This window comes from Panthera pardus, unplaced genomic scaffold, assembly GCF_024362965.1.
Source record: "Panthera pardus isolate Hobbes unplaced genomic scaffold, ASM2436296v1 HiC_scaffold_12, whole genome shotgun sequence".
NCBI classification, from domain to species: Eukaryota; Metazoa; Chordata; class Mammalia; order Carnivora; family Felidae; genus Panthera; species Panthera pardus.
In genome coordinates, this window is record NW_026526677.1 from 96,163,427 (window position 1) to 96,185,992 (window position 22,566).

At 43.9% G+C, this 22,566-nt stretch overlaps 1 long non-coding RNA gene across 1 annotated transcript; it reads right to left on the minus strand.

Annotated features, from left to right (window-relative positions):
* Nucleotides 1–15,406: 15,406 nt before the first annotated feature.
* Nucleotides 15,407–22,559, minus strand: LOC109278731 (uncharacterized). The gene is made up of 4 exons (XR_008421038.1): nucleotides 22,484–22,559; nucleotides 21,789–21,893; nucleotides 20,895–21,003; nucleotides 15,407–15,583 (listed from the first exon to the last, which is right to left on the minus strand). It is a non-coding gene; the product is annotated as an uncharacterized LOC109278731 (long non-coding RNA).
* Between the last annotated feature and the right edge of the window lie 7 nt (nucleotides 22,560–22,566).

The following is a 22,566-nucleotide window of genomic DNA, read 5'->3' on the forward strand; positions in this document are numbered from 1 at the left end:
CTCCAGCTCTTGATTTCAGCTCAGGTCATGATCCCACTGTCAGCAGGAATGGAGTCTGCTTAAGATTCTCTCTCCCCCTCTCCCTCTGCACCCCTTCAAAAAAGAAAAAGAACAAAATCTTCGGAAACTAGGCTAAGCAAAGAGACCCTACACTGGACCCCAGAAGCACAATCCATAAAAGGAAAAATTGATAAGTTGGACTTTATCAAAATTACAAACCTTTGCTTAGTGAAAGATAAGAGGATAAAAGACAAGCTAGATGCTGGGAAGAAATCTTTGAAAACGACATATCCGACAAATAACTAGTATCTAGAATATACAGAGATCTCTCAAATCTGTTGAGATTTCAACAGCAAAAACCCCCAAACGCTCCACTGTGCAAAACCCCCGAAGAGACATTTCACTAAAGAGAACATATAGATGGCAAATAAGTACGTGAAAATATATTAGCCATTAGGGAAATGCAAGTTAAAACCACAGTGAGATAACAGTATACACCTCACCAAGCTGGTGAGGGTGCAGAAAAATTGCATCACTCATATGCTGCCAGTGGGGTGTAAACTGGCAGTCTGGGAAAGAGTCTGGTGGTTTCTTTAAGCACCAAACAGGCAACTGCCATATGACTCAGAAAATGCAATACTGGGCATTTATCCCCGAGAAATTAAAAATTATACTCACACCAAAAACCTGGACACAAATGTTCATTGCAGTTTTATTCATAACAATGTATTCCTAATAGTGAAAAAGCTGGAAACCACCCAGATGTCTGAATAGTTAAACAACATGTGGTATATCCATGTACCTGAATAGGTAGCTGAATAGTTAAACAACATGTGGTATATCCATACCCTGGAATACACAACAACGTGGGTTGTTGTATACCCAATATACACAACAATGTGGTGAACTTCCAGAGCATTGCACGTTTTCTGATTCCATGCACATAAAATGCTTAATATAGGGGCGCCTTGGTGGCTCAGTCTTTTGAGCGTCTGACTTCAGCTCAGGTCACGATCTCACAGTTCGTGGGTTCGAGCCCCGCGTCAGGCTCTGTGCTGACAGCTCGGAACCTGGAGCCTCCTATGAGTTCTCTGTCTCCCTCTCTCACTCCCTCTCTGCCACCCATGCCCAGTCTCTGCCTCTCAAAAATAAATAAACATTGAAAAATTTTTAAATAAAATAAAATAAAATAAAATAAAATAAAATAAAATAAAATAAAATGCTTAATATGAAAAAATTACAGAAATGGAGAAGAGATCAGTGGTTGCCAGAGGTTAAGAAAAGGGAGATGCTGGAGGGAAGTATGGCTATGAGAGGACAGCATGAGAGATTCCTGGGATGATGGGATTTTGACTGTATCAATGTCAGTATCCTGGTTGTGATATTCTGCAATAGCTTTCCCTGATGTTACTTACCATGGACCAAGGGTACATGGTATCATGTGCTATTTCTTGCAACTGCCTCTGAATCTGTAATCATCTCACGATTAACAGTCTACCATTCAAAAAAAGAGATCCACAGAAATCTGGAAATTACATACATAGAAAAATAATAAAAATCATGTGTTTCTCCACCACTCAGAGACAACCACTTTTTAATACCCAGGCATATTTAACAAAAGTTTAAAAAAAATCTTTCTGGGCATGAATAATTTCAAAGAAAGAGAACACTTATTCAATGGAAGTGATTGTATGCCCACCATGAAAATTGTTTTACTTAAGCAACTCCTTTTCCTACAATGGCCTTCCATATATGTATATATACATATATATATATATATATATATATATATATATATATATATACACACATATATACACACATATATATGTCATATCTCCTATTAAATTTTATATGCAATATACATTATTAATATATATAGTTATCTTACATGTAACAAATAAGGAGTTGGCTCACACAATTATGGAGGCTGTGAAGTCCCAAGGTATATAGTTGCAGGCTGGAGATGCAGGAGAGCTGATGGTGTAGTTTCAGTCCAGAAGCCAGCAGACTCAAGACCCAAGAAGAGCCAGTGTGTTCATTCAAGTTCAAGTCCAAAAGCAGGAAAAGACCAATATCTCCACTTACGGCAATCAGGCAGGTGTCTTCTCTTACTCATGAGAGGATCAGCCTTTCTGTTCTATCCAGGCCTTCAACTGATTGCACGAGGCCCACCCACATTAGGCAATCTGATGTAGTCTACTGATTCAAATGCTAACCTTATCCAGAAACCTCACAGACACAACCAGAATAACATTTGATCAACTATGTGGGCACCCTGGAGCCCAGCCAGTCCAGCTGACACACAAAATTAACCATCACATGGCCGGATGCCATTCTCTGCCCCACCGGTGAATCACCAACCCTCCGCTCCCAACGCTTAGGCTGACTTCCTGTGATTTCTCATCTGAATACAGGAGAAGACCAAATTCTTCTTTATGTGTAAGAACCAGTGAGGGGCTCCTGGGTGGCTCAGCCGCTTACGTGTCTGACTTCAGCTCACAGCTAGTGAGTTTGAACCCTGCGTCAGGCTCTGTGCTGACGGCTTAGAGCCTGGAGCCTGCTTCGGATTCTGCGTCTTTCTCTCTGCCCCTCTCTGGCTTGCACTCTGTCTCTGCCTCTCTCTTTCAAAAATAAATAAAAGTTAAAAAAAATTAAAAAAAGAAAAAGAACCAGTGAGATCATAGCGGTGATGTTGCAGAACTTGGCTATCGTATTTTTCAGCCAAATATCCTACATCTGGAGTGTATCTCAAGGGAGGACCAGGGTGAAACTACCCCAGAGGAAATGGAGTGTTAGCTTTGTGATGTATGAGGGAAGTGATGGGGTGCCACAGAAAAACAATGGCGCACACACACACACACACACACACACACACACACACAATGGGACCTTGTGGCCTATCATGCCAACTGCTCCGTTGTTCTGCAGTGAACATCTCAGTCTGGTGGTGCACACTCACATCAGGACATTTTAGATGGGTCTAGTCTGCAGAGGAATTATGGCCCTCTCTGCTGCCATTCTGTGCCTCAATTTCTCTAACCGTCAAGTGGGCATCTTTGGTCTATTTTGGGTTCACAGAGCTCTTAAGAAGTGTAGTGATGCCTCTACAGCATTTCAACCCCTTAAAAAAAAAACCTGCATAAATAACTCAAAGGCCACTGCATAAGAAACAATTCCAAGTTCATAAATCACCCAGATCCTTGGGAGATTCTCGGTAAACATTTAATAAAAGTAGAAAAGTAGACAAATGGCTGGCAACATGAGGATTCAGTTAGCCACAGAGTTCGAAAAGAAAAAAAAACTCACAAAAAACTAAGACCCACATGAGCACCTGATGAAGTGACTCTATTGTGGCCATACAGTTCTCTTGCTCTATGGACCAACTTCCCAATGGAAATATTTTTCATCATTCGTCTATCTACTCTATGACCCAGCAATTCTACTCCTGGTATTCACCCGAAATAAATAAAACAGACGTCCACAAAAAAAGACTTGCACAAACACATTAATGGCAGTCTTACTCATAAGAGTAAATATCTAGAAACAACCCAAGTGTCAATTACCAGGTGAGTGGATCAACAGAAGTATATTCACACAACACATACCTCCTCGAAATGAAACAGACCTACACAATAATACAAGGCAGTACAAAATAAAAGGGAATACACAAACTACAGAGGTAGGCAACCCCATGGATGGATATCAAAATCATTGCGTGAGAGATGAGAACATGCTGTATGGTTCCAGTGACAGGAAGTTAGAACATGCAAAGTTAACATATTATGGAAGAAATCAATACCAGGGTTGTGTCTGGAAGCAGGGATGGGTTCGAGGTGGTGGGAAATAAACATCTGGGGAAGAGGGATGACGGTACTTTCTGGGGAAATGAAAATGTCCTAGATCTTTTGGGGATGAGGTGGTTTCCCAGGTGTATAGAATTATTGCACTCATCAAACTGAACACTTAAGATCTGTGCCCACCATTTTATGTAAATTATATCTTAATAGTTTTTTTTAATTGTCAGACCCACCCATGTCCAGGGGCAGAAAAACTATCTTGACTGAATAAACTTTGAATGGGCAGTGGGAAACAAAATTAAGTTAGGTTTGATCACATCCTTGGATTGTGCTTGTTGAAGATATCAGTGAAAGGCAGGGCTCATTTTGTCCAAGAAAGGCAGAAAGGAAGGAAGAAAGGGGATGTCTGACACCCTCTCCGACTTTTCCTGTTTAATACACTTACTTCCCTCCCCCTCAACCCATTGTTCTATCCATTTAATATTTCCACACCTTCCTCCATGCCTGCTGGGAGCTTGGTGCTCTCACGGGCACCCCAAGGTGGTTGGCTGAGAGGGGATGAAGGCCTGGACCAAGTAAAGGATGACCCAAGACACTTTACAATTGACGGGTGATTTGCATGGTACCTGTTCTAAGTGCCAAAATTAGAGAAAAACCCCTCCAAGGGGAGCTGGACAGTTTCACTGAAGCAATGGGGTGAATGTACTTCCAAGAACTGGGAGTATTTATATATATCTACGTATGTGTGTGTGTATGTGTGTGTGTGTGTGTGTGTGTGTGTGTGAGTGTATGTGTGTATGTGTGTATATATGTATACACACATACACACATACATATGCATAAAATTTATTTATTTTGAGAGAGAGAGAGCACAAGTGGGGGAGAGGCAGAGAGAAAGGAAGACTCCCAAGCAGGCTCAGCACTGTCAGCACAGAGCCCAATGTGGGGCTCGATCTCACAAATCGTGAGATCATCACCTGAGCCGAAATCAAGAGTTGGATGCTTAACTGACCAAGCCACCCAAGCATGCCGAACTGGGAGTATTTAAACAACGTAGACACAGAAAGGGGAAGTTCCATAAGGAGGAGATCATAACCAAAGGCACAGAATCAGAAATTTACCAAGAATGTTGGGGAGATAAAAAGGAATAATTATAGCTACTACTTGCTGAAGAGCTTCGCTTTGCCACCCATGAATGTAAGTATCTCTTTTCTTATTTAAACTCAGGACATCTCCACTTTATGCGGTCATCGACAGGGAGTCAGAGGGAAATGAAGGAAGTTGCTCAAGCTCTCCCGAGGGTCAAGTCTTGGTCCTGGGAAATGGGTTGTGTCGCAGCCTGGAAGGAGAAGGGGATGGTCAGCTAATGAGTATGGTACCTTTCAGGGGTCTGAGATCAAGTGGGAGCTGCAGACGTGGTGAGGTTTGCCCAGCAATAATAGAGGGGCAGGGATTGAGAGCAGAGAACCAAACCCGGGGCATGACAGTCACCAGGTGAAGAGCTTGGACTCAGAGCAGACCAGGATTTGGTACCTACCAACTATCTAAGCCTCAGCTCTTCCTTTAAAGATGAAATAATCAATGTACCTTGCTTCCAGGGTTGATGGGAGCATTCAAATACACCGTAAGTACTCAATAAATGTGTGCCGTGGTTTTTGAGGCATGCATGTATTTTGGGAGAAAGAACAGGGAGGGAGGCCGAGAGCACCTAAGGGGGGGGGGGTGGAAATCAGAGAAATTTACAAAAGACTTAGAATTGTAAGTGTCCCAAGACATGTGCCCGGAGGGTCTTTAGGAGACACTGATAAACAAAGAAGGGTGGGGTTAGAATGGACCACTAACAGTTGCAATTGGTAGAATAAAATAAAGAAGGCAAGGGGCCCTGGGTGGCTCAGTCGGTTGAGCCTCTGACTCTGACTCAGGTCATGATCTCACGCCTCGTGAGTTTGAGCCCCGCATCGGGCTCTGTGCCGACAGCTCGGAGCCTGGAGCCTGCTTCTGATTCTGTGTCTCCCTCTCCCTCTGCGCTTAACCCACTCGCGTTCTGTCTCCGTCTCTCTCAAAAATAAATAAACATAAAAAAAAAAAAGGCAAAGGCAAAGTTAGATTTCAGGGGGTTACAGGAATACTGGACAACATCACAATGGAGACAGTCGATGTGGACACAGAAGACCTAGAAAAGATATCAGAAAAAGAGCAAATTCAAACGAAGATTTATTTGCAGTATCTAGGAGGCTGCACTGTGATTGGAAGCAGAAGTAAACCAAGTAAAGTTCCAGTGAAAAAGAAACAGAACACATACTTGGGAGAAAAATGGTAATTAAGGGACAAAACCCCAGATGAATGAAGTCCAGGAGACACACGGATGACTTAGCCCGAGAGACAAAGAGAGAAATCTCTTATCTGGAGAAGATGAAGAAGACACAGGGAGAGAGCGGGGTATAAGAAAGAAAAAGGCAGGTGTTCTGAGGCCCTGTGGGGTAGTGGAGAAAAATGTGTCCCCAAGGCTAAGCCACTCCGGTCCTTTGGATTCATCTGTGAGAAGCAGAACCAGTGACCTCAGTCCACAAGGAAGGGACCCCCACTTGAAGACGTACACGTGGCCGTACCGTCTGGGGAAGACTATTTTCCTCCATGCAAATAAATGGAACGCCCATACACAGGCTGTTTCAGTAGCTTCTCTCAGTGGCCACCTCTGCAAAGCACTGTTCCAGGTGCCCAATGACAAAGATGGCCAGGTAGCCCCACCATACTAAAGTTGACGTGGAAAAAGTTTAGATTGTAAACTTGGTGAGGGGTGTGCCCTCACCAGGTTCCCTCTGGATCGATGATTTCTGTAGAGATCGTAAATGCCCCAATTCTCTAATGTATTGTGGCTCTGAAGCCTCACCCTCACAGGGGCCTAATTCAACATTTGGCAATCCATTGGAGTATGTGATACGTGGCATTTTCATTGCTTCATTATTTAAAGGGCAATTCATTATGTGCAATGGAAACAAATAAAACTCTATTTCTGACATTTCTAAATCTGAACCCTGAACTCTCAATAAACCTTCCAGTCTCAAAATAATTATTTAAGCAAAGCCCTGGTGTATTCACTCGAAACCATTGAGTAGCGCTCCTAATGGTTGGTGATGCAATCTCTGATGCTCAGACTTGCGCATTGGAACTTCCCCGAAGAATATTAAATAGTCCCCCACGCTACAACCCATTAAAGGCAATCTTGTTCTCACAGGCCTCAATCAAATTTGCACAGCAATTAGTCCTGCACAGGGTTTGATACATTTCTTAATTATAAAACAACTTTGTACTCTATTGGCCCTTTCAGATGGGTTAAGAGAACATTAATTACCTCCTCCTGAGACATCAAAGAGTTTTTTTTTTTTTTTTAATCCCCCTCTTAGGGCTGAATAAAGCAAGACGTGCGGAGGAACTAACATCTACTGAGCACCTACTATGCGTTAAGCTCTGTTTGGGGTGATTCACACGTGCGTAAATAAGCCTATAGGTAAATTATCAATCCTGTTTGGCAGATGAGAAGAACACACTGGAAAGAGTTAGATTACCTGTGGTTGGTCACATTGCTAGGAAGTCGGCCCGCCTGCCAGTCAAGTTTTATATCAAAACTGAGTTAGATTGAGGATGATTTTACCCCCCCCCTTTTTTTTTAATGACTTGTTACTGCCCATCACCAATTTTTGAGCACCTTCTGTATGCCAGGGAGCTAGGTGCGGTGAAGAATAAAATGACTAGGTCCTCGTTCCCAGGGCAGACGACAAACAAAAAATTTCTGGGTCCTGCGTCCATCATGCCAGCCCGAGGGCCCCGGGGATACACGGCGAGGAGCAAAAGGCTCAGCCCGGGTGGGTGGGTACGGCCCCGGCAGTTGGCCAGTTGGCGCAATCAGAGGTGAGGCTCCCGGGATCCGGATCCCGGGAAATCGCCGCCCCTCCCTTTCACCTTTGGCTCTAGGCATCACCCGGAGAAGGAAGTGAAGACGTATCCGGAACCATCCAGCCTGGAAACGCACCTAGGCATTCCCGAGCCCCTGGCTTCGGCGTCAGAAAACGCCAACCGCTCTCCTCCCTCCCTCCGACTCGGGCATTTCAGCCCCGCGCCCTCCGCGGCATCCCTCCCCCACCTCCAGCCAGTCGAGATTTGTTTTCACTGCAATCTCCCTAAATTGCTCATTTCATAAGACCTGCAGGAAAAAGTCAGGAAATGAGGTTTAGAGGAAGACGGAGGAGGAGAGTCGGGGGCCGGGAGGGGAAGCCGGCGGGGGGAAGCGAACTCTGGGAGAGCGAGTCTTTCATTATCGCGACCTGTTAGGCGCACATCCTCTCGCTCTCCGCGCGCCACCCTCTCGCTGGATGCGAGCCATCCTCCGGGCTAATGAGCAGAGCGCAGGAGATAACTAATCCTAATGCAATTACCGCTCGCCATTACACTGATAGGTTGGAGGCGCTCCCCGTGTGCCCCCCAGCCGGAGACCGGCTCGTGCAGATGTGCCTGCGCCTCCCGCCCTAGACGTTTTGACAGCTGTATACGGTGCCGGGCCCCCTCCCCCTGCCGGCATCCCGGGAGAGTGATCTTGGTACAGCCAGTCCCCCAGCAGCCCGGCGGAGGTGAAATGCAATCGTAGCAGCTGGAGGGGAGCGGGGCCCGGCCGCGCGCTGGCCGCGGGGCGCGGCGCGGGGCGGGCGGGCGGGCGCGCGGGGGCCGCCCCCTCCCGGGCCCCCTCCCCCCCCGCCACCCCCCCCCCCTGCCCGCACCCCCGCCCCCGCCCCGCCGCTTCCGGAGAGCCCGGGCGGCTCTTACCGCGCGCCGGCCGGGCCCTCTCCTGGCCGAGCTCGCGCTCCCGTGATAGGGGGATGGTTTGCAGCACACATGTTCCTTTGTTTGGCCCGGCCACGTGCTCTGTTTGCACAGCAGCATGTGGTACCACTGGAGGAAATCGAACCAACACTGAAAGTTCAAGGAACAGCCAAGCTCTGCTGGGAAGCGGCTGGGCCAGGGCCGGGTGGAGGGATGGAGCGGGAGGCAGGCCCGGCTCCCTCGCGGAGAGGCCCAGGCAGAGAGAAGGGGGGATGCGGTTGAGGAATGTTCTGGGTGAAGGGGACTGCGGGTCTCCGCAGAGCACGCGCGCGGTTGGGGGTGGGGGGGGGGACGGAGGGGGGGACTTTCTGCAGTCGCCGGCCAGCCCTGCCTGGGGTGGGACGTGGGCTTTGATTATGATACTCATCTCTTGAATTTGCAAGAGCTTCATGGCTGATAAAGGCTTCTCACAGCCTCCATCTCACTTAATCCTTACAAAAACATACGATGCTGAAGTGCCTCCCCTTCTTGGGGGGAGAGGGAGAGAGGGGAAAGGCCGCAACCCCTGAACTCTTGACCGAGTGGTCTGACCTTCCAGGCGGCCAGTGAGTCAGCCCCAACTATGATGGCAAAATGCATAAGACAGTGATCATTTGTCCCTCTCCCTCTTGCTCCCTCTGCTTCCCTCCCTCTCTCCCTCTCCTCTCTCTCCCTCTCCCTCTCCCTCTCCCCTCTCTCTCTCATTACCGAACAATATACATTTGTGGTTAAAAAACTTTTAAGCAATTCATAAATGTGTGAAACATAAGTGTACAATGTAAAAAGGGAAAGTTTTCCAAATCCAATTTCCCAAATATAGTCATGGTTAAGATTTTCAGCCATTTTCTCATTTTTCCATGCATGCCTGAACATAGTTTTGCAGTTTATAAATGCTTGCGTCTTTTTTTAAAAGAAAAAAAGGAGGGGGAATCTTACTACACATGCCATTGAGCTAAATCCGTTCGATTTAACACTGAATCAAGAAATACATCTTTCCCAAACAGAATATATTCATCCAGACCATTGTTTTTAACAGCTGCATAGTATTTCCTTGTATGAATGTATCATTATTTAATTGCATAATCAGATGGTTTTCCATTTTTGTTTATTTTAAAAAAGCCAAACTAAACATATGACATACATGAATATACATCATATGTGAATATATATCCGTAGATAAATATATACTGTGTATCGTCAAAGTATTATTTTAGGACGAGTTCCTAAAATTTCTAATTCAAAACAGTGTTTTGAATCAAAGGTAAGGCACGTCTTAAATTTCAACAGATATGGCCAAAGTGTTCAATAAAAATGTTACACTGATGTACAATGCATGTAACAAAGTTGACTATTAGTGTTTGACTTTACTGTATGAAACCTAACTGCCTTCCACTCATACCTGACCTGAACATTTATACATTTTTTTTAATTCTTGCTAATTCAACAGGATAAAAATCTAATGTTTTAAAAAGTGAACTTGAGAATATTTATTATAATATGTTTACTGACTGTTTGCTATTTTTATCTTCTAGGAGTTGTATCTTTAGCCCATTTTTCTATTGGTTTACTTATCTTTTCTTATTGACTTGAAGAAATTCCTTTGAATGTTTTGCAAAGATTTCTCCCAGTTCATTTTTTACCTTTCGATTCTTGTAATACAGAAATGTTAACTGCTTAATGTAGTCAAATTGGTCAATCTTGATGGCTTATAGGTTTCATGCTATGCTTAGAAAAACTTTTTCAAACCTCCAGAAAATTAAAATACTCTCCTGTATTTTCTTTTAACATTTTTATGATTGTTTCCGTATTTTATTTAGCAGATTTTTATTGAGCAAGTCACATACACCAGACGCTCTTTGAAGCTGGATATGTGGGGTGCCTGGGTGGCTCAGTCGATTAAGCATCCGACTCTTGGTTTGGGCTCCAGTCAGGATCTCGCGGTTCATGAGTTTAAGTCCCACATTGGGCCCTGTGCTGAGAGTATGGTGCCTACTTGGGATTCTCTCTCTCTCCCTCTCTCTTTCCCTCCCCTGTTCACTCTCTTTGTCTCTCTCTAAATAAATTAATTTTAAAAATTTAAAAAAAAATAGAAGCTGGGCATGTACACATAGTTCCTAAATTCATGGAGTTATATTCCAGAGTTGGAGACAGACAATAAGCAAATGAATGAATAAGCAATTACAAAATTCAAAGCACTATGACAAATTAATGGAGAATAACAGAGAGCATGATTACAAAAGGCAAAATTTAAACAAGGCTCTGGGGGCGCCTGGGTGGCTTAGTGGGTTGAGCGTCCGACTTCAGCTCAGGTCATGATCTCACAGTCTGTGAATTCGAGCCCCGCGTGGGGCTCTGTGCTGACAGCTCGGAGCCTGGAGCCTGCTTCGGATTCTGTGTCTCCCTCTCTCTCTCTGCCCCTCCCCTGCTCATGCTCTGTCTCTCTCTGTCTCAAAAATAAATAAAAACACTTAAGAAAAATTTTTAAAAAATAAAATAAATAAATAAACAAGGCTCTGAAAGACGAGCGATAGCCAGTCATTGAGGTGAAGATCATTCCAGGCAGAAGAAAAGGCCCACAGGAGGAAAAGAACTTGGACTTTTTTTAGGAACTTAAAGGAGGCCAATGTGACGTTAATACTGTGAGCAATGTAGTGAGTCAGAAGATAAAGAGCCTTATAGACCAAGATGAAGGTGAAATTAATGGGTGCGTTGAAGACCCAGGTAAGGAATCAATTTTATTCTAAGTGCAGTGGGACACCACTGAATAGTTTAAGGTGAAAAAGTATCTGACGTATCTGAGTTATTTAAAAGAATGTTCAGGCTTTCTTGAGAATGATGTAAAGGAGGTAAGAGATGAAGCAGGGATCCAGGAAGGAGTCTGAGGGAAAGGATGCTGGCTTATTGGATAGTGATCAGGGTAGACAGGGAGAGGGGAAGATTCAAGAACCATCTGAGAGGACATTGACATGACTTGTTGATGGAGCAGATGTGGGTGATAAGGGACAAGTAAGAATTATCTTGACCTCTACGTTCTAATTTGAGTGATTAGGTGGGTGGCGGTACTATTTCTTGAGAAGTATAGATTGGAGAAAGACGGGGGTGGGGGGCAGGGAGTCCAACAATCACTTTCAGTGATTATCATGAGTTTGAGATTATCACGAGACATTCAAGTGGATTTATCAGGTAGGTACAAGTTGACCAGCGGTGCAACATTGGAGCTGGGGAGAGAAGACTAGGTAGGAGGTAAAAATTCGGAAACTGCTGGCCGTTACGCACCTGAGTCCAGGAGAAGGGTATAGAGAGAAGAGCAGAGGCCCTGACTATGAGCCCTGAAGAACTCAGAGTGTTTGGAGTTGAACTAAGAAGAAGCCATCAATGTAGACCGAAGAGCAGTCAAGGAGGTAAGGCAGAAAACCAGGAGAGGTTGCTGTCTCAGAGATACAGACAGGAGGAATAGCAAATAGCAACAAATGCTAAGGAGAAGTATCATAATATAGAAAGACCAAAAAGCATCCATCACAGTTGACAACAAAGACCTTTACTGACGATATTGGCAAGAACGGTGTTAGGAGAAAAAGGAGGTATTTAGTGGAATAAGAAGTTGTAATCTGAGAACCATGGCAACTCCCTGAGAGAAAACTGAGAATTTAATGGGAGACTTCTGTAGATATACAGCCTTCATCAGGTGTTTCTCAAATTTTGCTGTGCATTAGACTCACCTCGTTAAACGTACAGTTGCCTGCGTCCCAACCCCAGAGCCTGACCCTGTGGTCCCAGGGCCAATATTTTAATTCAGTTCTTCAGATGACTTTGATACATAGCAAAGTTTGAGAATCACTGCCTGAACCCAAGACTTCTCAAAATGGAATTTCGGATTCTACGTCTGAGGGAGAGAGGGAAGACGGGAGGACAGAAGGCCTTTCGGTATCTTTCAGATCATATCACATAAGCAAGCTGCCTACTTACTCTTTTATGAAAACAGTGACCGTACAGAAAAATACACCACTTGGCCTTACACTGAGGTGTTTTAACCTGAAAATAAATTAGACTCACTGCATACAAGCTGAACTCCCTACTTCCCCTGCCTGTTTGTTATATCCAAAGATATAACAGAGTTGTTGACTCAAACAGCACTCACAGGTGAAATTCCAACCCCCCCCCTCTTTTTTTTTTAATCAAGACCTACCCAGAATTCAAAAATGTCTCGTATTCCATTGTTCTTCTAACCGACTAGATGGTCTAAGACTGAGACCATCTCCTTAAAGGCAAATCAGCCTCTGGTTTGGGAATTCGGTCACCTCCCTTTGATTTAGCAACCCCACTCCAGGCAAGCACTTTTACGTACATTAATGAATCCTCGGATGAACCTTTTGAGGCAATTACTTTTATTTCTAGTTTATGGATGAACAACTGTAACTAGACTAAATGGAGCTGAAATAAGTTATTAAAGATGTCTCAAAAATAGCATTCCTTGGCTCTGTGTAGACGTGACGGTCTTATCCCTATTATGGAAGGAAATATGGGTGGTTCATTGCCCATGTGATTCTGGTATTTGTCTTTCCTACCACTCTTGGCCCTGCTGTGTAGATCAGATTGTCAACAGCCCAGGCTCCACTATCAGCTGGATTTTTATTCTTTGCCAACGTGGACGAGGAACACGTCGTCATGAAGTACGTGAGCATGAGCTCTAGGGTTCAAACCCTGGCTCTGCCCCTTTGTAACTCAGTACCCTTGGACAAGTCATGTAGCCTCTGCAGGCTTCATTGTCCTCGTGTGAAAATCAAAGGGCTCTCAAAAAAGACGTTGTATTAAATGATATATATCTCAATATTCAGTAACGATTATTTATAACAAACCCCATTACAGCCCTCAGTCAAACCCCAATCTTGCCCAAATGCCCCGTAGGATATATTCCTAAAATATTTGGGGGGGAAGGTACTGCTATTTCTTATTCCTCTCTAACCCCTGATGGTGTTATTTCAACCATGTTCTGCCTCTCTTCTGAGTTCCTCATAGCCACCCGCCTTCATAAGCTCTTCGTTTGGGTCCTGAAAGAGAAGCTGTGTCAACCTCATTTCTTTCTAAACCCAGCATCAATATCGACCCAGTTACCCAGGAAAATTGAGGAAATGGAAGAACTTTGCCAAAATTAATCAACTTCATAATGAAAACATATTCAAACCTCTAACATCTAAAAATACAATCTTTTCCACAACATCCCTGCTACCTTGTCGTGTCAATAATGGTTGGGTACTTCTGGAGTTGGAAAACTCCAGAACATTCCATAGCTCTAGCTAGCAGAAATTTCTTCCTAATGTCCATTAAAATCTCTGTCCTATAGGGCGCCTGGGTGGCGCAGTCGGTTAAGCGTCCGACTTCAGCCAGGTCACAATCTCGCGGTCCGTGAGTTCGAGCCCCGCGTCAGGCTCTGGGCTGATGGCTCGGAGCCTGGAGCCTGTTTCCGATTCTGTGTCTCCCTCTCTCTCTGCCCCTCCCCCGTTCATGCTCTGTCTCTCTCTGTCCCAAAAATAAATAAAAAACGTTGAAAAAAAATTAAAAAAAAAAAAAATCTCTGTCCTATAGTTTTCATCCTACCCTTAAGGACCATGAAGAACTTAGCCTATCAAATATCTAGCAAAAGTTGGGAGAGCCTTCTTGAGTCTTCTCTCTCCCAGCTACATATTCCCAGTTACTCCTTCCATAACAAGGTTTCTGGTTTCTCCATCATCATGTCTTCCATCCCCAAATACATTATTCATCTCTTCCCCTCGCGAAGTGGGCTACCCCAAAACTAAATGCAAAGTGGGGTCTAACCAGCACAGAAAGCAGGTTTATCCCAACTGTGTTTTTTCTTTTCTTTCTTTTTTTTTTTTTTTAATGTTTATTGACTTTTGAAAGAGAGACAGAGACAGAGTGTGAGCAGGGGAGGGACGGAGAGAGAGGGGGGGACACAGAATCCGAAACAGGCCCCAGGCTCTGAGCTGTCAGCACAGAGCCCGGCGTGGGGCTCCACCTCACGAACAGTGAGATCCTGACCTGAGCCGAAGTCAGACGCTCGACCGACTGAGCCACCCAGGCACCCCTACCCCGCCTCTGTTCTAAACCCAGATTCTTTTACCCAGTTAACAGGATAGGCATTTAGATACCCCCACAAGATTCGTAAGGTGGAAGTGAGGTGAAATCCATTTTCCTACCTTCTGCTATTGCCACTAGCAAAGGACAGCGGTGGAGACTGGGATTATTCTGCAACCCAATGAAGTTTCCTGATCACCAGCTTTAAGGGTAATAGAGACAACTATGAAGACATCTGGAGTGGCTTCCTGATTCCAGGGGCAGCCTCCTGATTCCTCTCTGACTGTGGCGCAAGTAGACACTCCCTGGGTGGACCAATCGCCCAGTTTTATTCCCGGAGGCCCACCCTACAGCGTGATCCTGCAGCACATCCAACAACTCCAGAGGCACCCAAGTCCTTGTATTAAATCTCTTACTGCTTAAATGGATGCGGTGCCTTCCGTTCCCTGCAATGGCGTGCTAACAATTTGGGCCAATGAAGATCTCAGAAGACAGAAAACATTATAGCAATTTAAAGTGTTGCTTTGGGAGCGCCTGGGTGGCTCAGTCTGTTGAGTGTCCGACTCTTGATTTCAGCTCAGGTCATGATCCCAGGGTCATGGGATGGAACCCTGTGTTGGGCTCCACGCTGAGCGTGGAACATGCTTAGGATTGTCTCTCTCTCTCTCTCTCTCTCTGTCTCTCTCTCTCTCTCCTCTATGCCTCCCCCCCACTCACACTCGCTCGCTCTCTCTCTCTCTCTCAAATTAAAAACAAATAAAATTTAAAAAAATAAGAATAAATCAATAAAATGTTGCTTTGTACTCACACGTATGTGATCCCCATGGGACGGGAGCTGGACGGGCCAATGGTTGGACCTGTGGGTAGATGAACATGGGAAACACTATCCATGGGTTTATCCCATAAACTCACAGGGTACCAACACTGATTCCATCTATATTATTGATTGAAATATCTAGTTTGTCCACAATTCTTTTTTTTTTTTTTTTTTTTAATTTTTTTTTTCAACGTTTTTTATTTATTTTTGGGACAGAGAGAGACAGAGCATGAACGGGGGAGGGGCAGAGAGAGAGGGAGACACAGAATCAGAAACAGGCTCCAGGCTCCGAGCCATCAGCCCAGAGCCTGACGCGGGGCTCGAACTCACAGACCGCGAGATCGTGACCTGGCTGAAGTCGGACGCTTAACCGACTGCGCCACCCAGGCGCCCCTGTCCACAATTCTAAACCCTGCTGTTTCGGCCAGGACTTGTGGTCACAAGGGACAGAAACACAACTCAAAAAACTTAAGCAAAAGAGGGGAGGATTAATAATAATCCAACAGCATAAAAGGCAGGGGGAGACATGGCCTTAGGGACAACTAAACCAAGGATCAAATGTTCTAAAAGGTCTCTCTGTTCATCTCTCATTTCTGCTTCCCTCCGAATATTAGATTTATTCTCTCAAACTATCTTACCTAACAGAGTGGCATTTATGGCTGCTGGCTACTCCAACTTTGTATCCCAAATGCTCTAAAACCAGAGGTGTAAATAAAGGCCCTCTTCTCCCAACCGAAATTTGAAAAATCCCCCGACAAAAATTCCGAACATGGTTTTGGATCTTTTGCCCATCCCTTGGACCAATCACTGTGGTCTGTGAGTGAGTGAATGGCCCGCCTGGACCACATGATCACCACAATCGCCCTGTGGCCAGGGGTGCAGAGTTCATTAGCAAGGGACAGCAGGAGAATAGGCACTGAGCAGACAGCAATATTCACCCCCAGTACGGAACCGATCTGAATGACTCACCAACGGCAGCTGTTAGGCTTTTCATCTTTTTTAAGTGTATTTATTTATTTTGGAGAGGGGTAGAGGGGCAGCGAGAGGAGAGAGAGAGAATCTCAAGCAGGCTTGCATTGCCAGCGCGGAGTCTGATGCGGGGCTCGAACCCACAAAATGTGAGATCGTGACCTGAGCCAAAATCAAGAGTCGGTTGCTTAACCGACTAAACCACCAGGTGTCCCAGCTGTTGTTAGGCTTTTGGATGCTAACTCTTCTCAGAGGATTTAAAACCACCGACCTGACCACTACATTGAGAAGTCCAAGGAACACGTTTCTGAAAGATTTCGTCCATGGAGGATTTTGAAAATAAGGCACTTATCTCAAAGTCAGTTATTTGGCTATCTCAAACATTCAGAATCTAGAAATAGGAAAAAATAAATAAACAGCCTTTGAATAGTTACGAAAGGTGTTTTAAAAATCAAGTTGTAGGGGCGCCTGGGTGGCTCAGTCGGTTAGGCATCCGGCTTCGGCTCAGGTCATGATCTCACGGTCCATGAGTTCAAGCCCCACGTCGGGCTCTGGGCTGACATCTCAGAGCCCGGAGCCTGTTTCAGATTCTGTGTCTCCCTCTCTCTCTGCCCCTCCCCTGTTCATGCTCTGTCTCTCTCTGTCTCAAAAATAAATAAATGTTAAAAAAAATTAAAAAAAAATAAAATAAAAATAAAAATCAAGTTGTAGTGATGTTGGAAAGTTCTGGAAATACGACACTGGTCATGGTTATACAACATTGTGAATGTACTTAATGCCACCAAATTATAAACTTAAAAATGGCTAAAATATTAAATCTTATGCATATTTTACCACATAAAAAAATAAAGCTATGTATCAAATTCATTTATCCATTCATGAATTCGCTTATTCACCATTTATTTTACTTTGGTCTCAGAGGATCTAGAATGTAGGGACGTACCTATGGAATAATGGGATCAAAAATGGTAGGATTTGGAACGATCCTCAATGCTCTCAGCCCACCAAGAAGAAACCCTTTGTGCCACTTAATTCTTGAGTTAAAAAGTGTTAGCCCAGACCATCTAGTTAATTCTCCACTTGTCACTAAAGAGCATTTCACTCCATCCATCCAGGACACCTAATTCATCCTAGACACAGATGCTTCACCTAGTTTAGAAACATCACTGACAGTAATTGCTCTCCCTCGGCTTCATAAGCAAAACCTAGGTGTGGCCCAGACTGGAAAGAAACACTCATGTGAAGGATGTTAGTACAACGCCCCCACTCCCTGCCACGTCATAATGAGCCAGGAGGTATTTTCCTCTCAACTTATAGAAGCTCATTTAAAACAAAAATGAAGACCTTCCATACTCTTAACCTTAAGAACCTGCGACTGTGCTATAAGAAGAAAAAGAGGGCATAATGTTTTTTCTTCCCCAAATAACAGGCAATGATGAGCTCAGAGAACGCTAAGGTGAACTGATAGACACTTCCAGGGACCATTTGAAGTTTTAGAAACAGAGATTAGAAATCAAGTACTATGTGTCCGTTTCCCTCTACCCCGGCGCTAGGCTTTCAGATAAGTATTCATTTCTCCACGAGACAGAGGCTGTCATGGAAAAGCTGCTCTAGCAGAAAGAATTTAGGACACTTGTACAGAACTGGGTTAAATCAGAGATATTCTCCGGTCAGCTGGCCATAATCTGCCATTTTCAGATCTCTTGAAACTGAAAAGATTTTGTGGTTTATGGTTGATCCACATGACAAGGAAACAAGAAAGTGGGTGGGGTGAGGAATGAAGTAAAAACTCCCATTATGCATTCCTTTAATAGATATTTATGGAAGGCTCAATACATGCCAGGCTGATGTTACAGTTAGTTATCTATTACTATGTAATAAGCTATCTCAAAATGTAGTTGCTTCGGCAGCAATTTAATTTTGCTCGTGAGTTTTGAGAGTCAAGGATTTGGGAATGGTTGAGCTGGATGCACTTGGCATTTGTTGGCTTGGTGAGCTGGAGGGTTTACTTCGAAGGTGGCATCTCCCCTCAAGTGTCTAGAACCTCAGGGCTCCTTGGCCATTCTCGATCTCTCTCTGCCTCTCTCTGCCTCTCTACATCTGTTTCCCTATCTTGCTCTCTCATTCCCCCTCCCACCTTCCCCCCACAGGATGTCTCATATTCTGAGTCTTCTCCACTTTGCTTGGATTTTTCACAACATGGCTATCTCACAGTATTTGTAGTCCTTATGAGATGACTAACTTCACCGTGGCAAGTGTTCCAAGAAACCCAACTGGAAGCCTTAGAAGTCCCTGCACATCACTTCTACCACATTTTCTTAGTCAAAGTGAATCATTAAAGCCCACCCAGATTCAAAGTGAGGGAAGGAATAGGCTTCACTTTTCCACAGGGGGTGTGGCACGCAGATACAGGAAGGGAAGGACTTGATGGTGGCCATCTTGAAGAGAAACGACCACATATAGATAAGGATCTAGATACAGTCTGTCCTCCCAGAAAGAATGGATGATACGAACGAGTAAACAGGCCCTTACAATGATACAAAAGGTATACTGTGGAATAGGAATAGGAGTTGAAGGAGAACCCAGCTCAGACTTGAGAGGTCAAGAAAGGATTTCTGGAGTAGAAAATATTTAACGTGAGACCTGGGCCAAGCTTGAGGTGGTTGTGCAAAAGGGAGGACAGAAGAGACAGTGTTCTAAGTTGAGAACAATGTTCTAGAAGACCCAGGACAAAAGAGAGAAAGAGCATTTGCGTAAAAACAACCCTGAAATACCCCCAATATGTCAGAACAGTAGGGTGAAAAGATATGAATGTTGAAACATGAAATTGAAGAGAAAAAAAAAAACGAACATAAATCCCCATTCTTTTCTATGTAAAGGTAGATATGCGTTAAAAATACGTTCTTAGAGCAGTGCCTGGGTAGTTCGGTCCGTTAAACCTCTGACTTTTGATTTTGGCTCAGGTCATGATCTCATGGTTGTGAGATCGAGCCCTGTGTCCAGAGCCTACTTGGGATTCCCTCTCTCTCTCTCTCTCTCTCTCTACCTCTGCCCCTTCCCCACTCATGCTCTCTTTCTATCTCTCAAAAAAAAAAAGACATTTTTAAAAAAATGGGTCCATGCCATTCATAAGGTTTTGTGGTACACATTTCATCACTTTATGTTGTTAATGTCTTTTCCTTCTCAGTAAGTACACTTCTAAAACACCGCTTTAAATCTGTGTATAGGGGCGCCTGGGTGGCTCAGTCGGTTAAGCGGCCGACTTCGGCTCAGGTCATGATCTCACGGTCTGTGAGTTCGAGCCCCGAGTCGGGCTCTGTGCTGACAGCTCAGAGCCTGGAGCCTGTTTTGGATTCTGTGTCTCCCTCTCTCTGACCCTCCCCTGTTCATGCTCTGTCTCTCCCTGTCTCAAAAATAAATAAAAATGTTAAAAAAAATTTTTTTTAAATAAAAAAAAAATCTGTGTATAATATTCATTTATTGTCTCTGTTACTTTATTTACTCAATCTCTTAGTGTGGGATAATTAGGGCATTATTTCCAATTTCTTTTTACGTTTCTCCTTATACTTAAATCTTCATCGTTTTTGATGATAATTTCCTAGATACAGAAGTTCTGCCTCGATATATAAGAACACTTTTTTAAGGTTTTTGATACACAGTACCAAAGAGTTTTCCAGAAATTTTTATTCATGTTTAGCGTCCCACAACAAGGTGAGAAAGTGACGACTTCCCTATACACTTCCCGCCAATAGGAAAAATCATTGTGTTTCTAGTTTTGATCAATTTGATACATTTCAGTTTACATTTCTGTCATTACTGGGGAGACGGAAATTTTTGATGCTAGTAGTTCTTTTCTTATGTCAGCTTCTGAAGATGACAAACTTATCAAAACTAGATGTGAGTAGACTTCAAACTTGAAAATGCTATAAAACGTAATAGGCAAAATTTAATCCACTAGTACATTTCGATGTCTTTTGATAATAACTCTGTCTGCCTCTCTTTCCCCTTGAATGCTTCTGTGTTGGAGCTGTTCTGAAACAGCCACAGCAACTTTGTAGAGAAAGGAGGAGAGGAAGTCAAGGGTTGTGACATATCAGAGACCCGGACTAAGTTCAATTCCAGTTAAATAGGGTGAAGTGGGGTGAGTGGGGGCCTTATTTCATTCATGATAGCTCACTGGCTCCCTCCTTTAATGCATTTAATGGTCCTGTGAATTTAATGACCATTGCAATTAAAGTCACCCTGCTTAAGCATTGTGAATTACATTATGCTTGTTAGTGGCTGCCTCTGATAAAACATAATAGCAAAGTCATCTCTTTTACATCATAAGTCATTTTAAATATTGCTTTTCTGTATCTGTCCTTGCCCAATTGATTTATTACCTGGTACTCCTAAGAAGTGCAATAAAAAGAAAGTTAGGTCTTGAGTAATTCTTCCGGTGTCTGGATAAACAGGCAGCCAAGGGGGACCATGGCCTTCTGATTGGTTAGCCTAAAAATGAAGATGGAAATGAGGGTGGCAATCGGGAATTAAATTAGACGAGTTATACAAAAGGAAAATATTAGTTTTTTGTGGCCTCTTTGCTCTTCTCCCCTTAGGATGGAAACTCAACAAAGGTCACGTCTCTACCAGGAAGACTTGAGATACAAACGTATTCAGATAAGCCAGGGAAGTGGACCAGAGAGTCAGGAATGGGGACAGGGGACAGAAATGGTGCTAGAAATACGGCATGCCTGCTTTTGTCTCCTTAACTTTATGAATGAAAATTTCGACATAGATATTTGTAACCAAAACTGAACAAGAATCTGTTGAAGTCAATGCCGATTACTGAAGCAAAAACAAACAAACAAACAAAAACAAAACAAAACAAAACAAACCACCTCAAAAAGCCCTCATGTTGCTGTGTTATTAAGTACCTCAACCCTAAATCATGCGAACTATTGTTGTCATTTTCTTCTTCATTTTGCTCCAGGAAACCAGGTCTCAGCCTTTTGGTCATTCAGTCCAAATAGCTTCCTGGAGACAAGCCCACTGATGCCTAATGTTCATGTGAATCCATAACCCTTTCATCCAAAATCTTTGTCCTTACTCATAACATTCACACTGGATGCATTTGGAGAAGGTAAGGTAGCAGTTGTGTTAAATATAACAAAGCTCAGTGATTCAGTGCGTGATTTCACTCTGATTAGTCCCAAATGACAACGCAGAATTACCAGTGATAAAAAGTCTTTTGGGGTACACCATCAGGATCTCGGAGAACAAGGGAGGATTCTCACCCGGTACATTATTTTGGTGCTTCCTTAGCTCCAACCGGCTGTTCTGTGATGTCTCCATAAATAATAGAACAAAGGGTTCTCCATTCCGCACACCCAGCCAAAGTTCTTGAGTTGACAAATATAAAGAAGAGTTCACAAATCTCCGTGCAATACCGTCTGCTAACAAAATCACTTGTTGAGAGACAGAGTGGCTTTGTAGAAAATACACTACCCCTGAAACAGGGAGACCTGGGTTTGAGACCCATGTCTGGACCCACCCTGCTCTCTTTCTTCAGATGAATTATTTTAACTTCAAGAGACTTCAGTTTCCTCATCTATAAAAAGAAGGGCTGGACTATACTATCTCTAATTCCCTCTTGCTCCTAAGGACCGTGATTCCACTTTGCCGTCCTGATCACTTCCACTGGATTTTCTGATATAAATTCAGTGGTTTGGGGGCACCTGGGTGGTTCAGTCAGTTAAGCGTCTGACTCTTGATTCTGGCTCAGGTCATGATCTCCCGGTTCATGGGTTCAAGCCCCACATCAGGCTCTGCACTGGCAGTGCAGAGCCTGCTTGGGATTCTCTCTCTCTCCCTCCCTCTCTGCCCCTTCCCTGCCCGCACTCTCTCATTCTCTCTCTCTCTCTCTCTCTCTCTCAAAAAAAATAAGTAAATAAACTTAAGAAAACTTTTAAAAAATAATAAATTCAGTAACCTTTTTTTCCTCTCAAGATATTTTTTCCATGAAGATACTCATATTCATTCGGGAGGCAGTGGTCCCCTTATGACCTGGAAGAA